This window comes from Quercus lobata, chromosome 5 (assembly GCF_001633185.2).
Source record: "Quercus lobata isolate SW786 chromosome 5, ValleyOak3.0 Primary Assembly, whole genome shotgun sequence".
Taxonomy (NCBI): Eukaryota; Viridiplantae; Streptophyta; class Magnoliopsida; order Fagales; family Fagaceae; genus Quercus; species Quercus lobata.
The window spans coordinates 7,996,100-8,008,594 of NC_044908.1; the positions used below are offsets into that span (position 1 = coordinate 7,996,100).

At 32.5% G+C, this 12,495-nt stretch overlaps 1 long non-coding RNA gene across 6 annotated transcripts; it reads left to right on the forward strand.

The window, feature by feature from the left end:
- Positions 1–889: 889 nt before the first annotated feature.
- On the forward strand, positions 890–7,399 carry LOC115989615. Of its 6 annotated transcripts, none has more exons than XR_004092018.1 (4): positions 890–1,146; positions 2,626–3,336; positions 3,806–5,948; positions 7,010–7,399. It is a non-coding gene; the product is annotated as an uncharacterized LOC115989615 (long non-coding RNA). The 6 variants fall into 6 exon arrangements; XR_004092017.1 differs by lacking the exon at positions 890–1,146 and having other exon boundaries at positions 1,965–3,336; positions 3,806–5,446; positions 5,536–5,948; XR_004092020.1 differs by lacking the exon at positions 890–1,146 and having other exon boundaries at positions 1,965–3,336; positions 3,806–5,446; positions 5,871–5,948.
- Positions 7,400–12,495: the final 5,096 nt, after the last annotated feature.

Genomic DNA, 12,495 nt, shown 5'->3' on the forward strand with positions numbered 1-12,495 from the left:
TATAGTTTCTCATAGTTTTTGCTATGGATTACTTTGTAAATGATATTTTCTTTGAGACTTTTTAAATAATGACCTCCAATATTTTTCTTGAGAATAATATTAATCATGGGTTTTAAATATGATAACAATCACTATAATGGAATAATGTGATGTTCTCATGAGTTTCTCTATAGATAATCAAAATGGACATGTAGGATGAATAATTACCATAAGTTTTGGTAATAAATATTATGAATGTTGTGATGTAAGATAGATAGTGAACATGAGTTTATAATATAAAATAAATAAATGTCATGGGTCTAATAATCATATCTTTCCATGGGCTTTTATAAGATGATCGCCATGGGTTTTGAGAGTAGATAATTCATAAATTCCATGAGCTTGTAATATTATAGGTTTAAGAATCTAAAGTACTGTTCATTATTGGACTTTCAAGTGAAATAATTATGGTATAGTATTTTGTCAAGTATTGATAACCTTGGGCTTTCGATAATTAGTGTCAAGTAGTTAGCTTCGGCTTTTAATAGTGCCAACATAAGTTGAGTTTTTGATATTGCCAATGAGAATTAGGTTTTGATGTTCCCAATGGGAATTGAGCTTTTGATATTGCCAATGTGTTAGCTTCTACTGTTAAATTTTTTAAAAATAAATTGGAAAATGTTTTTCAATTATTAATTAAAATTTAAAATTTAAAGTTTTGAAAAAAAAGTTGGATAATTAACTACAATATTTAATAAAAGTTGATGAATAAACTTAAAATATACTGTAAAAACTGAAATGAAGTCCATAAGAAATGGACCAAAAAAAAAAAAAGAAAAAAAGAAAGAAAGAAAAGAATAGAGAGTTAATTCTAATAAAACATAGAACGTTAGTTTTGAATTAAAAAAAAAAAAACTCCCCGCAGCGGTTTAAGGAAAATGGAAGGGGGCATTTTGGTACGCCCGCGTTTTATCCAATTTCCGTTGAAGATCCGCCCTCGTGAGAAGCTATTAGGGTTTGAAATCCCTCTGTTTATTCTTAGTCTGTCATTCTTCCACTCTTGATCCTCCCCGCAGTGGGCGAATTTTACTCGTCAATTGAGCGATATATAACGAGTTCTCTCTGGTCACTCATTGAGGCGGTGAAGGTTTCCTCGTCATCCACCAGGTAATATTAGTATATATATATATATATATATATATATATTTATAGTTTGTTGTTGTTTAATTTCATTTCAAATATTCTCATTTGCTTGTAACCTGAATTGAATGAACTTTTTTTTTTTTGTTAATTAGAACGAAGCTAGAACTCCCAAAAAAAATTATACTGATAGTCGGTGGGGTAATAGTCGGTGGTTTAGTCGAAGGCTTTGGCTATATATACTGATGACAATCTCTTAAAAGAAATTGTAATCTTTAGAATTCTTTTATTTTAGTAAAGCAGGCGCAGGCAGAAGAGAGAGAAATCCTATCCTATCCTCCGATTGATTTAATGATGGAGATGAGAAAAGTAAAAAAACATCATAGAAGGAGTAGTAGTAGTGTAATCTCATACTACGAGAATTCGGATGCCCACAAGCGAAGAAAGAGGATGAGGACGAGGACGAGGATGGCCACGGCTATTGATGATATCCCAATAGATCTAGTGTTAGAAATATTGCATCGGCTGGATCTGAAATCCGCGACACGATGCAAGTCTATGTCAAAGGAATGGTGCTCTGTTATCACTGATCCTTTTTTCGCTAGATGCTTTGTTAACTACAACAACAGTCGGCCAATAGTGGATCATTGGCCCTTTACCTTGCTACTCCAGTGCACTAATTGGCGAACAAAGAATGGACATCTCCTCTTGCCATTGGAGGAGGAACCTTATTTTAAATCTCTGCCTTACATTCCACCAATGTATCAAGAACAACGCCACAATGAGTTCAATATTCAAGCTTCGTGTCATGACTTGTTCTTATGCTCTGAATCTGCAGTTGTTAGTGATCATAACAGAGCACCATTCCTTTGACACAGACTTGCATCGCGTTGCGGATTTCAGATCCAGCGGATGCAATATTTCTAACACTAGATCTATTGGGAGATCATCAATAGCCGTGGCCGTCCTTGTCCTCGTCCTCATCCTCTTTCTTCGCTTGTGGACATCCGAATTCTCGTAGTATGAGATTACACTACTACTACTCCTTCTATGATGTTTTTTTACTTTTCTCATCTCCATCATTAAATCAATCGGAGGATAGGATAGGATTTCTCTCTCTTCTGCCTGCGACTGCTTTACTAAAATAAAAGAATTCTAAAGATTACAATTTCTTTTAAGAGATTGTCATCAGTAAATATAGCCAAAGCCACCGACTAAACCACCGACTATTACCCCCACCAACTATCAGTATAACTTTTTTTGGCCCTTTACCTTGCTACTCCAGTGCACTAATTGGCAAACAAGGAATGGACATCTCCTCTTGCCATTGGAGGAGGAACCTTATTTTAAATCTCTGCCTTACATTCCACCAATGTATCAAGAACAACGCCACAATGAGTTCAATATTCAAGCTTCGTGTCATGACTTGTTCTTATGCTCTGAATCTGCAGTTGTTAGTGATCATAATACTCCCTTTTTTTACTATGTCATTAATCCAATTACTAGGCAATGGACTGCCCTTCCTCCACTTCCAGATCAATACACCGCATCAGTAGTAAGGCGTCGGCCTCGGATTGGGTTCTTATGTAACTCCTGTGACATTCTTCTTCATCATCATCATCAGCAGCTTCAACTTAGTTTTAGAGTGATGCTCATTCCTGAATTTGAGGGCATGCCAACGGAATTCAAGGTGTACATATTCTCATCCGACACAAGTAAATGGAGTGAGTCTCTGGTGTCGTGCCCGGCCCCTGAAGGATTTGAATTGGCTTCTTTTGCCTTCCCCACTGTTCCTTATAATGGCTTGCTATTTTGGTGTAGTAGGGATGGCTCCCTTGTTGGCTTCTTAAATAGTTGAATAATTCTTTAAATCATATTCTGGTTTTGTCAGCTCACAATTGCTGTATCACATGAATTAGCCCATCTATGGCTTGGCAATCTGGTAGCAATGGAATGGTGGAGTCATTTATGGCTTAATGAGGGATTTGCAACATGGGTAAAATTGAGTCATCTCACATAACTGCTTCCACTTGCTGGCTATTGCAATACATTCATTTTCTTGTTTGAATCTGTATTTGATCTTAAATTTCCAGGTAAGTTATATGGCCACTGACAGGCAACAGCATGTTTCCTTAGTGGAATATATGGACTCTATTTCTTCTAAAAACAAATGATGGCCTGCGTATGGATGCACTGGAACAATTGCATCCTATTGAGGTAAGGAAGTGAATGGTTGTGTTAAAAGTTGCAAATACTACATCATTTAAGCATGTTTTTATTTTATTGAGGTAAGGAAGTGAATGTAGTGATAAAATCAACAATCTTTTTAATTTGCAAACTACTTCCTAAAATGGCATGTTTTACTGGATTTTCAAGAACTGCAATGAACATCATCAAAGTAAATGTATTGACACAGTCAACTTAGTGTGTGCGTGTTTGTGTGTTCACATGCATATGCATCTGTTGTCAGAGTGTATGGACCACTACCTAGTAGGAGGGAGGTGACAGTGCAGGGAAATATCCAATAATCCAACTCCAAATATTGAAGCACTAATTTTACTATATTATAAGCCCGTCTCAATTATGAATTCAATTGAGAAAAAATTGTGAGGAAATTTCTATATAAAACATAACTTTGACGTGTAATTCAACTCTGTCCATCACATGATATTTGGCATATTTGCAGGTCGAGGAACCCCGGGCTTGTTCAATAGGGGAATTATTTGATTCTATCAGCTACAAAAAGGGATCTTCTGTCACTCGAATGTTGCAGGGTTATCTTGGTATGGCACATTTCAGGAGGGATGGTTCATGTTCTTGACTTATAGTTGGGTTATTTTTATATGGAGCACCAAATATTGATTCTGTTTTTTTATGGTAAAACCTTCTCATTTCTTGGAAAATATATACCAAATTAATGCTTGGCATTTCTTAGTTAATGTCATTTGTTTTATAAAGCTTTAATGGCTCTCTTATCCATTAAGCAGGTTTGGCACTTTATAATTGTCAAGGCTATTATGTAATTTATGTTTATTTCTTATCATATATGTTAACAATGCCATTATAGTCTTCAATTATTCAATGGACTAAGAATATATATTGATACCACATGGGCTCAAAAATTTAGAGTGGATTGGGGTTTGACTCAGTGTGTAGGATGCTTTTGCCATGTAACACCTTCTAGGTATTTTCTTGGGCAGAGACTCTTGCTCCAGTGTCTGTTCTTCTTTTAGAATCCATATCTATGTGCCGTGTCACTTATATTTGTCAAATTGGAAGCTTTCTTTGATCACTTATTCCACTAATAATCGTGGTCACTAATGTGTACAATGTATAATTTCTCAATGCAGTAGACCTTAATATCACTTTTTCATGGAAAATATTCTTGGTAACAAAAATGCTACCATGAACATTTTTCTTTTGTCAACATGTTCTGCACACAAATTTATGAAACTGACTGAAGGGAAAGGTCTGAATTATATTCCTGTAGTAATTTGCACTTCTTGAACGTGATCAAAATTTCGCTGTGTAACAAGTGGATAGAAAATTAACTTTGACTAAATTACATATATAACTCTGTGACTTCTTATTTGAACCAGAAATCCTTAAGTTAGCACATAAAAAGATATGCTGGAAAGAATTCAAGGACAGATGATTTATGGGGCGTCCTTTCAGAGAACTCTGGTGAACTCAATTCAATGATGGATGCTTGGTAAAAAAAAAAAAAAAAAAAAAGGGATTTCCAGTTATCTCTGTAAAATCCAAAGATAATATTTTGGAATTTGAACAGGTATTATTATTAAGTAATAAGCAAACATGCATTTCTTAAAGGTTTAGAGGTCAAGTTGTTTATCTTTATCAAGATAGTATTATCGTGCTATTCATGATAAGTTCAGAAGGTCGTGAGGTAGCATGGAGATGGTTGAAGGTATGCAGCTCCTGCTCAACATCTAATTGGTAGCATGTCTAATTGTGTATATAATCTGGAAAATATTATGATTGGGAGTTGAGAAGCAACTATTTACTTTAAATTTATAATTGTATATATGGTTGGAAAATATATGAATACCTATCTCTCCAAATTAATATCTTCATATTTATAATGTTTTGCGGCCTTCTCGGCATTATGTTCAAATTACTGTCATATATGTACTAGGTTTAGTTATATAGTGAAGTAGGCTTCTTCATAAACTTGAATATCTTTTTTTTTTTTTTTTTTTCCTTTGTGCGGAAAATTGGGTTGGGAACCAATAGCTGGAGAGACTCATTTAAATGCACTGTTGAGAATGATAGAAATACTTATCTCCAGTCCATGGACACTAGAAAGGTAAAAGTTTTGCCTGTACTTTTAAATCACTTCCTTATCAGTAGGGGCATTTTCGAGTTCTATATTCAACAGTGGTGTATGCTCTGCAGGCTGCTTTCATTGTTGTAATGTTAAATGCTAGTACGACAAATAGGAATGGATTTGAGTCCTTACTGAAGCTCAATAGAGAAGCAGATATTGTTAAGATTTAGTAACATTGGAAATAGTATCCTGTCACTTTTTGGGTGAAAGCTACTTAAATTTAATGTCATTCTTTCATCCTTGTAAAGGTTTTTTTGCATCTTGTCCAAACCCAAATATATTGCTCATGGTTTTAAATTTTATGTTGTTTGATGAGGTATTGGTTGTGCCAATTAAATCACGGTTTTTAATGGCCTCATCTTTCTTGCGGATCTAATTGTTATTCATATAAATATCCTTTCAGGTTCAAGATCAATATATTATTTACGTGCTTTTCTTGACAAGTTGAGAAGGCCGTGAGGTAGCATGGAGATGCTTGAAGGTATGCACTTCCTGGTCAACATCTTCGTGATGAGTTTTACTTTTGACTATTACCAATATTTTGGGATTCAGAAAATAATTGGGAGTATGTCCAATTGTGTATATAGTCTGGAAAGTATTATGATTGGGAGTTAAGAGGCAACTATTTACTTTGAATGTCATCTACTGATCTTGAAGTTTCCTCTTGAATTAAAATTTGTGGAGACTTATTTATTTGGTGATAAATGCAAGACAATTGGGACTTGATCTTTGCCAAATATGGAGCAATGTTAACCCACTATTGCATTACTAAGATTCTCACTCTGGTAACTAATTCAGCCTTTTTAAATAGCAATGGTACATGTGTGTATCTTGAATCTTTATTTACCATATATGCAGTTTGCTATGATGCATTGGTTGGCTAGTTCAAAGATATTCCATGCAATTTGAGCTTATTATGTCCAACAAATCTTTATCAATAAATGTAGTTTGGCCTCATCAAATAGTACTTTGGATACGTTAAAGTTGGAAATTTCAAGCGTTATTGGTCAGCCACCTTGTTGCTTGTTTTCCTCTCTTACCCTGATTTAATCAGCAAGGCACAAACCAAATTCACCATCAGTGTTTTGAATAAATTGTGTAGTGATAACTTTACAATGTGATTTCAATGTAGCAAGAAAAATTAAAATTATTATTTTTAAACTAGTTCACTACTCAAGGGTAATTTCCTTACTTAAGAAACTAACTTTACAAGTTCGGTTGTATTATTATTAATAAATTCAGCATAGACAACAGAATCTCCCTCAAATTTCTCAATTATGTGAAAAAAGTCAGTCATCTCTTGAAAGTGATTTTGCAATAATCACAAGTGTTGCATTTTGACATTAGTGCCCAATTGAATGATGAAATTGATTAATTATCGCCAAAACAATATTCATGTGAATATATGTACTCATTTATAGAAGATCATGCACCTGATTTACTTAATATAAAGCCATGCCAGATTATGATATGGGCTAAAGCTATATCCATTAGTGATACTAAAAACAGATTGCTCACTCCTTGAATTTTGTCATCTGGCAGTTCTGCAGTAATGAAAAGGCCGATGAGATAGAAGCATTTTTTTGCCAGCCGTATGCATCCTTCATTTACCATGAGTTTGAAGCAAAGTACCGAGCAAATCCGACTCAAAGCGAGGTGGGTTGACAACAAAAGGCAAGAGCAATCTCTATACGACCTAGTCAAACAATTAGCTCTCAAGAAATGCTAGTGTTCCCTTTGCTTCCAAAACTATATTGTGAATGTAATTATGTTAAGAATAATAAACCATGAACAGGTTGCTACCTAGCATCATTACTTCTCCGTTGTGACGTATCTCACATGCTAACTATGACCAATTCCATTACTGCTTTCTCTATTATGCCAAACCTAACACACAAAAATACTGCTGAAGTCCAAACAGAAATACGTGGTCCTGTACATTTTCTTAAAAAAAAAAAATGCCAAAGACCACAGCATGAGAGTAAACAGTCTGACAATTGTAATATCATACATCCATGTATCTTTCTATAACAAATACACTAGTATGTAACCGAAAATGTCAATTGTAGTGGTGCTATCGTTAATTTTATATTTTATTTTAATTTATTATTTTTGTCAAAATATGTTCATGATAAAATTATATTAGTAAGATAAACAAAACTTGATTGTGTGTGTGTGTGTGTTAATTCTTCAACATTATTTTTTTGTAAGAATTGTAGTGGTGCCTGAACTTGTTTGCATTTTTTTTAGAGAAGTAAAATTTTTTAAGAAGTGTTTTAATTATTAGATAATGAAATTCCTTCTAGAGAAGTAAATTAAAAAAAAAAAAAAGTATTTTAGTGATATGGCAATGATTTTTACAAAATTGGCTATGCCAAATCCTGAACGTATACTAAATTAGCTATTTCACTTGTTATTATGTGAGACAATTTAAGCTTTTAAAATTTATTGAAAATTTGAGATCGGCCCTAGTAGAATAAAAACAAGTCTTTTAATTATAGGACTTCAAATTTGTGGGACAGTGCAAAATTAGATATTATATATATTTTTTTTATTCAACTTTTTTTCTTTCAAGAATTGTGGCAGCACTTGGCCTAAAAAAAAAAAAACTATTGTCGCATCACTTGCACATTTGCAACAACTTTCTTCATTTTTCCTCTATTATTTTGGGAGAGTCAAAATGGTCAAATACTACTATTTGAAAAAATATGTACTGTTTTACTATTGTTTGAGAAATATTTAGTAATTTACCCTTTTTTTAGAATTCAATTTTGTGAAACTCAAGTCTAAAATGGAACTCAAGTTTCAAAAACTCGAGTACATATAAGAAAAACACGATTCCCCACAGCACTCATACGGCCACACATTATTTACCTTAAAAAAAAAAAAAAAAAAAAAAAAAAATCTCTTATCACACATTACATCAGTGTACTTTGCATGCCTTTCTAACTCTTTTGTATTGGAAAGGAAAATTATTCAAAGAGTCCGGTTAATGTATGCCCTTAGAGCCTACATTAACAAATCCGTTTTTAGAAAAATTTTATCGAAAATTGAAAAAGCTGTCAAAACTTTTTCAATTCTCGATAAAATTTTTTCTAAAAATAGTTCTATTATATGCTTTTAGGGCACATATTAATAAAATTCTTATTCAAATAAAGCTGGCAGTGGTGCTAGACATGGAGCAGAGGGATGACATCACAAAGTTAGTCAATGTTGTTTTGCACTCTTTTGTCTAAGGTATTGGAAAGGGAAATTATTAAATAAAGCTGGCAATGGTGCTGGACATGGGATAGAGAGATAGCATCACAAAGTCAGTCAATGTTGGTTTGCATGCTAATAAAACTGTGTAAACATGAAATTTTAAGTTTGTGGAGCTTTTTGTACAAGGAACTCAAGTTTATGAAATTAACTCGAGTACCAAGTGCCATTTTTTTTTTTTATAGAACTCAAGTTCTAGAAACTTGAGTAACGTGCCAAACTCGAGTTTGTACCCGAGTTCCAAAGCGGGTAAACACTACATATTTTGTCAAATAATGGTATGTGGCCATTTTGGCCATTATAGAAGCAATTAGATTTTAAAATAAATAAATAAATAATTGCGTCTGTATTAGAATTCTTTTAAATTAAATTTTTTTTTTTCCAATAAGTCTTTAATAGTGGGATAATGATACCCACAAAGGTAGTTATACCACTCGACAAAATTTATGCTATATTGGTGATACCAATTAGACTTTGTTCATCATACATCTAGAATTTTGGACTTGACTTTTAACAAATAATCACTTGTAAAGAATTAAGGGGAGATTTGGGCCGTTCTTACATTTTTTACCCTTTTTGAAGAACATTCCCAACAATGATATCATAGAAGTCCGTCGGACATGCCACATTCTTCATTACTTTGCACTGATCTTTCCTAACCTAATCCTCAACTTCATCCACACGTAGACAACCAACAAAATGCTATTCACTCAAATGCCTACATACAAAAATGTATAAATTTTGATCTTGAATCTTCTTTATCATAATATTTATACTAGATATAATAATAGAAACATTGTTATAAATTTTACAATACTTTTATTGCACCATTTCATCAACATTATTTCAGATCTTTTATTTATTTATTTATCAAATTTCATTTTGTTTAATATTTCATCTCCTTTAATCATGACCTTCTTAACTAGTTTGACCTTTTCATCGATCTCATCAAACTATTGTTTTCTTTTATATGGTTCAAAAATACGCTCATTAATAAAGGGTAACTTCATTTAAAAATAAGGTCATAAATGTCAAATAACAAATTTTATTTTGAATCAAAAAAAGAATTACAAAAATTTAGGATTTTTTTTCCCTATACGTTCAAAAAAGCAATTATATTTACTGCTTATCTCTAAAGTTTATCCTTTTTATTTGTTTGAAAAATAAATAAATAATTTGTAAATTATATTAGGTGTAAATTATTAACTTTTACAAAAAAAAAAAAAAGAGGTTTAGTTTTATATATATATATTATTTTCTTGAATATATATTTTATATAATCCAAGATATAAATTATTTTATCCAGTCATGTGTAATTATCTTTTAAATTGTATTAATCACAATCAATATCCTTCAAAAAAAATTTTTTTATAGATATAATAGGATTTGAAATTTATAGTGATCACTCCATAATAAGTGTTTTTTATTAGTACTCCAAAATACATTTGTGTGTGTGTGTAGATTAGATGTATCTAGACCTTTTATTCAATGATAAGAGACTTTATTGAAACCTCTTATTTGATGATAAAAAACCTAATCTACCAAGTTAACAAAAACCCACATTTTAAAACATTTTAAATCAATATTTTAATTAAATAAGTTAAATATTACCGATTAAAATATAATAGGAGTTTTAGAAAACATAAAAGAATACAAATTAATAAATTTTAGATAAATTAAATAATAATATGCCTTGATAGTTGACATATACAATGTATTATAATATAAATAGTAATACCAGATGAAAAAAAGAATCTTTTCTTTTTTCTATAAATGGCAAAGTAGGTCAAAATTTTTTTATAAAGTTTCAAAAGAGGTTGCATGAAACATGCATATGCGCGTAATGGATGAATCTCTTTGCGGCTGTTCTTCCTTCCACACTACACTGTTGCCTTCATTTCTCACCTGATGTAGTTTCTTTGTAGTTTTATATAGTCATACACAACTACCACAACAACTTACACGAATGCCACTTTTTTTTTTTTTTTTTTTTTTTTTCCTTTCCCTTTACAGCTTCAGCCGCCAGGAACTTCACACCCATAGTTTTATCATTGGATCGAACACATTATTTAAATGTGAGACTTTAAGCTTTATATTTTCATAAACCTACCCAAAATGTTTCTAAAAGGAACGAGTTCACCTTAGGCTGATCCGCTTGGGTTCATTTGGAATTAGATTATTTAACTTTTTTCCGAAATTTTTTTGCTGAGAATATGCTAAAGTATACTTGTATCTTAAAATTTTTTTAAAAAAAGATAAAATACAGAAAAAAGTGAAGTTTTAAAAAACTGTACATAAAAGTAGAAAAAGTAAAAAACTAAAAGCTAGGGGTGTCCACGGGTCGGGCCGGGTTGGTTTTGGGCCCAAACCGAACTCGACCCGGTTGATTCGGTTTCCAGAATTTGGGATCCGTATTCGACCGAATATCGGGTCGGATCCGACATATCGGGTAATCGGGTTGTTCGGGTCGGAGTCATTGGTTTCACGAGTTTGGGCCTCAGATTGGGCCGGACTTTTTGACAGAGTTAAAATTACAGAAAATACATTTTTTAGGGCCTTTTTACTTAATTTATTTTTAAATAGAGCTTCCAGCTTAACAAAACTAGACCTATTGGGCCATCAATCAGGACAAATCAAAAGGCCCAAATAAAGCTTTATTCTTTTTATCACCTGTGATCAACACAACACACCTAAAAGTCTCTTATTTTTTAGTCACTTATGATCTGGAACAAGAAGCACCTATCAATCCCAATACATAATCTTTCCCACATTAAGAACAAAAAATAAACACACAAAATAATATATAATCTGCTAAACAACACAATAAACTCCTAGGCAGTAAACTGCTCAACACCCATATATCCTGCAAACCACAAGGTCCACAACAAATAATATTTCCAATTTTCCAGCAATAAAATAAATCACAACAAATAATCCTATAATGCAATATTCCAACAGATATATATACTTAGTAACATAAAGGCAGTCACTGCAAGTTTTTTGGGCAGTAACCCATAAGGCAGAAAGCTTGCTAGTTATACAAAGTTCCAAGCTATATAATTAATTACAACAATCAAATACCATAGGTATTTCCAAAAAATAGCTTTTCCAAAGCATTGAATGACTACTCTATAGTTTATAAGTCTATAACTAATAGAAAAGAAAACCTATGAACTAAGATTTCTTTTCTATAAGTATTGACAGTTGAGTATTGTTACAAGTTAGAAAAGCAATATGTCCAAAAAGCTTCCAAAATATTTCCAAAATGCTGCCTTCTTTACAAAATAAATTACCATCCTCCTACAATAGACAAAAAAATATTCAACAAATAATACATTAGTGCCAAGTACAAGACCAACTAGTAAAGAAAACAAGTATATAATAGTAAGGGGCTATAAAGGCAGAATCATACCAAGTCACTGATTAATCATCAATGCTAATCAAGGGTCGTTTGCCTGAAGTGGAACCCTTGCTTGAGCTGGTATTTGCTGGTTGTTGATTTAAAACTAGAAAATAATAGGAAATAAACACAATAGATTAAATTTTGCTTGAATACATGAGACATTCAATAAAATTAATACACTAAGTTTCAGAATTTAAGCATATTACCTAAGTCAAGTAACTCCTCCTCCAATGCCTCAACATCATCCCTTGACTGGCGATGAGAAATTGGAACTGTGGCTTGAAGCCAATTTTGTGAACATACAAGGCTTTGAACCATGAGAGGAGATAATGCACTTCGAAATGGATCAACAATTCTACCTCCAGTG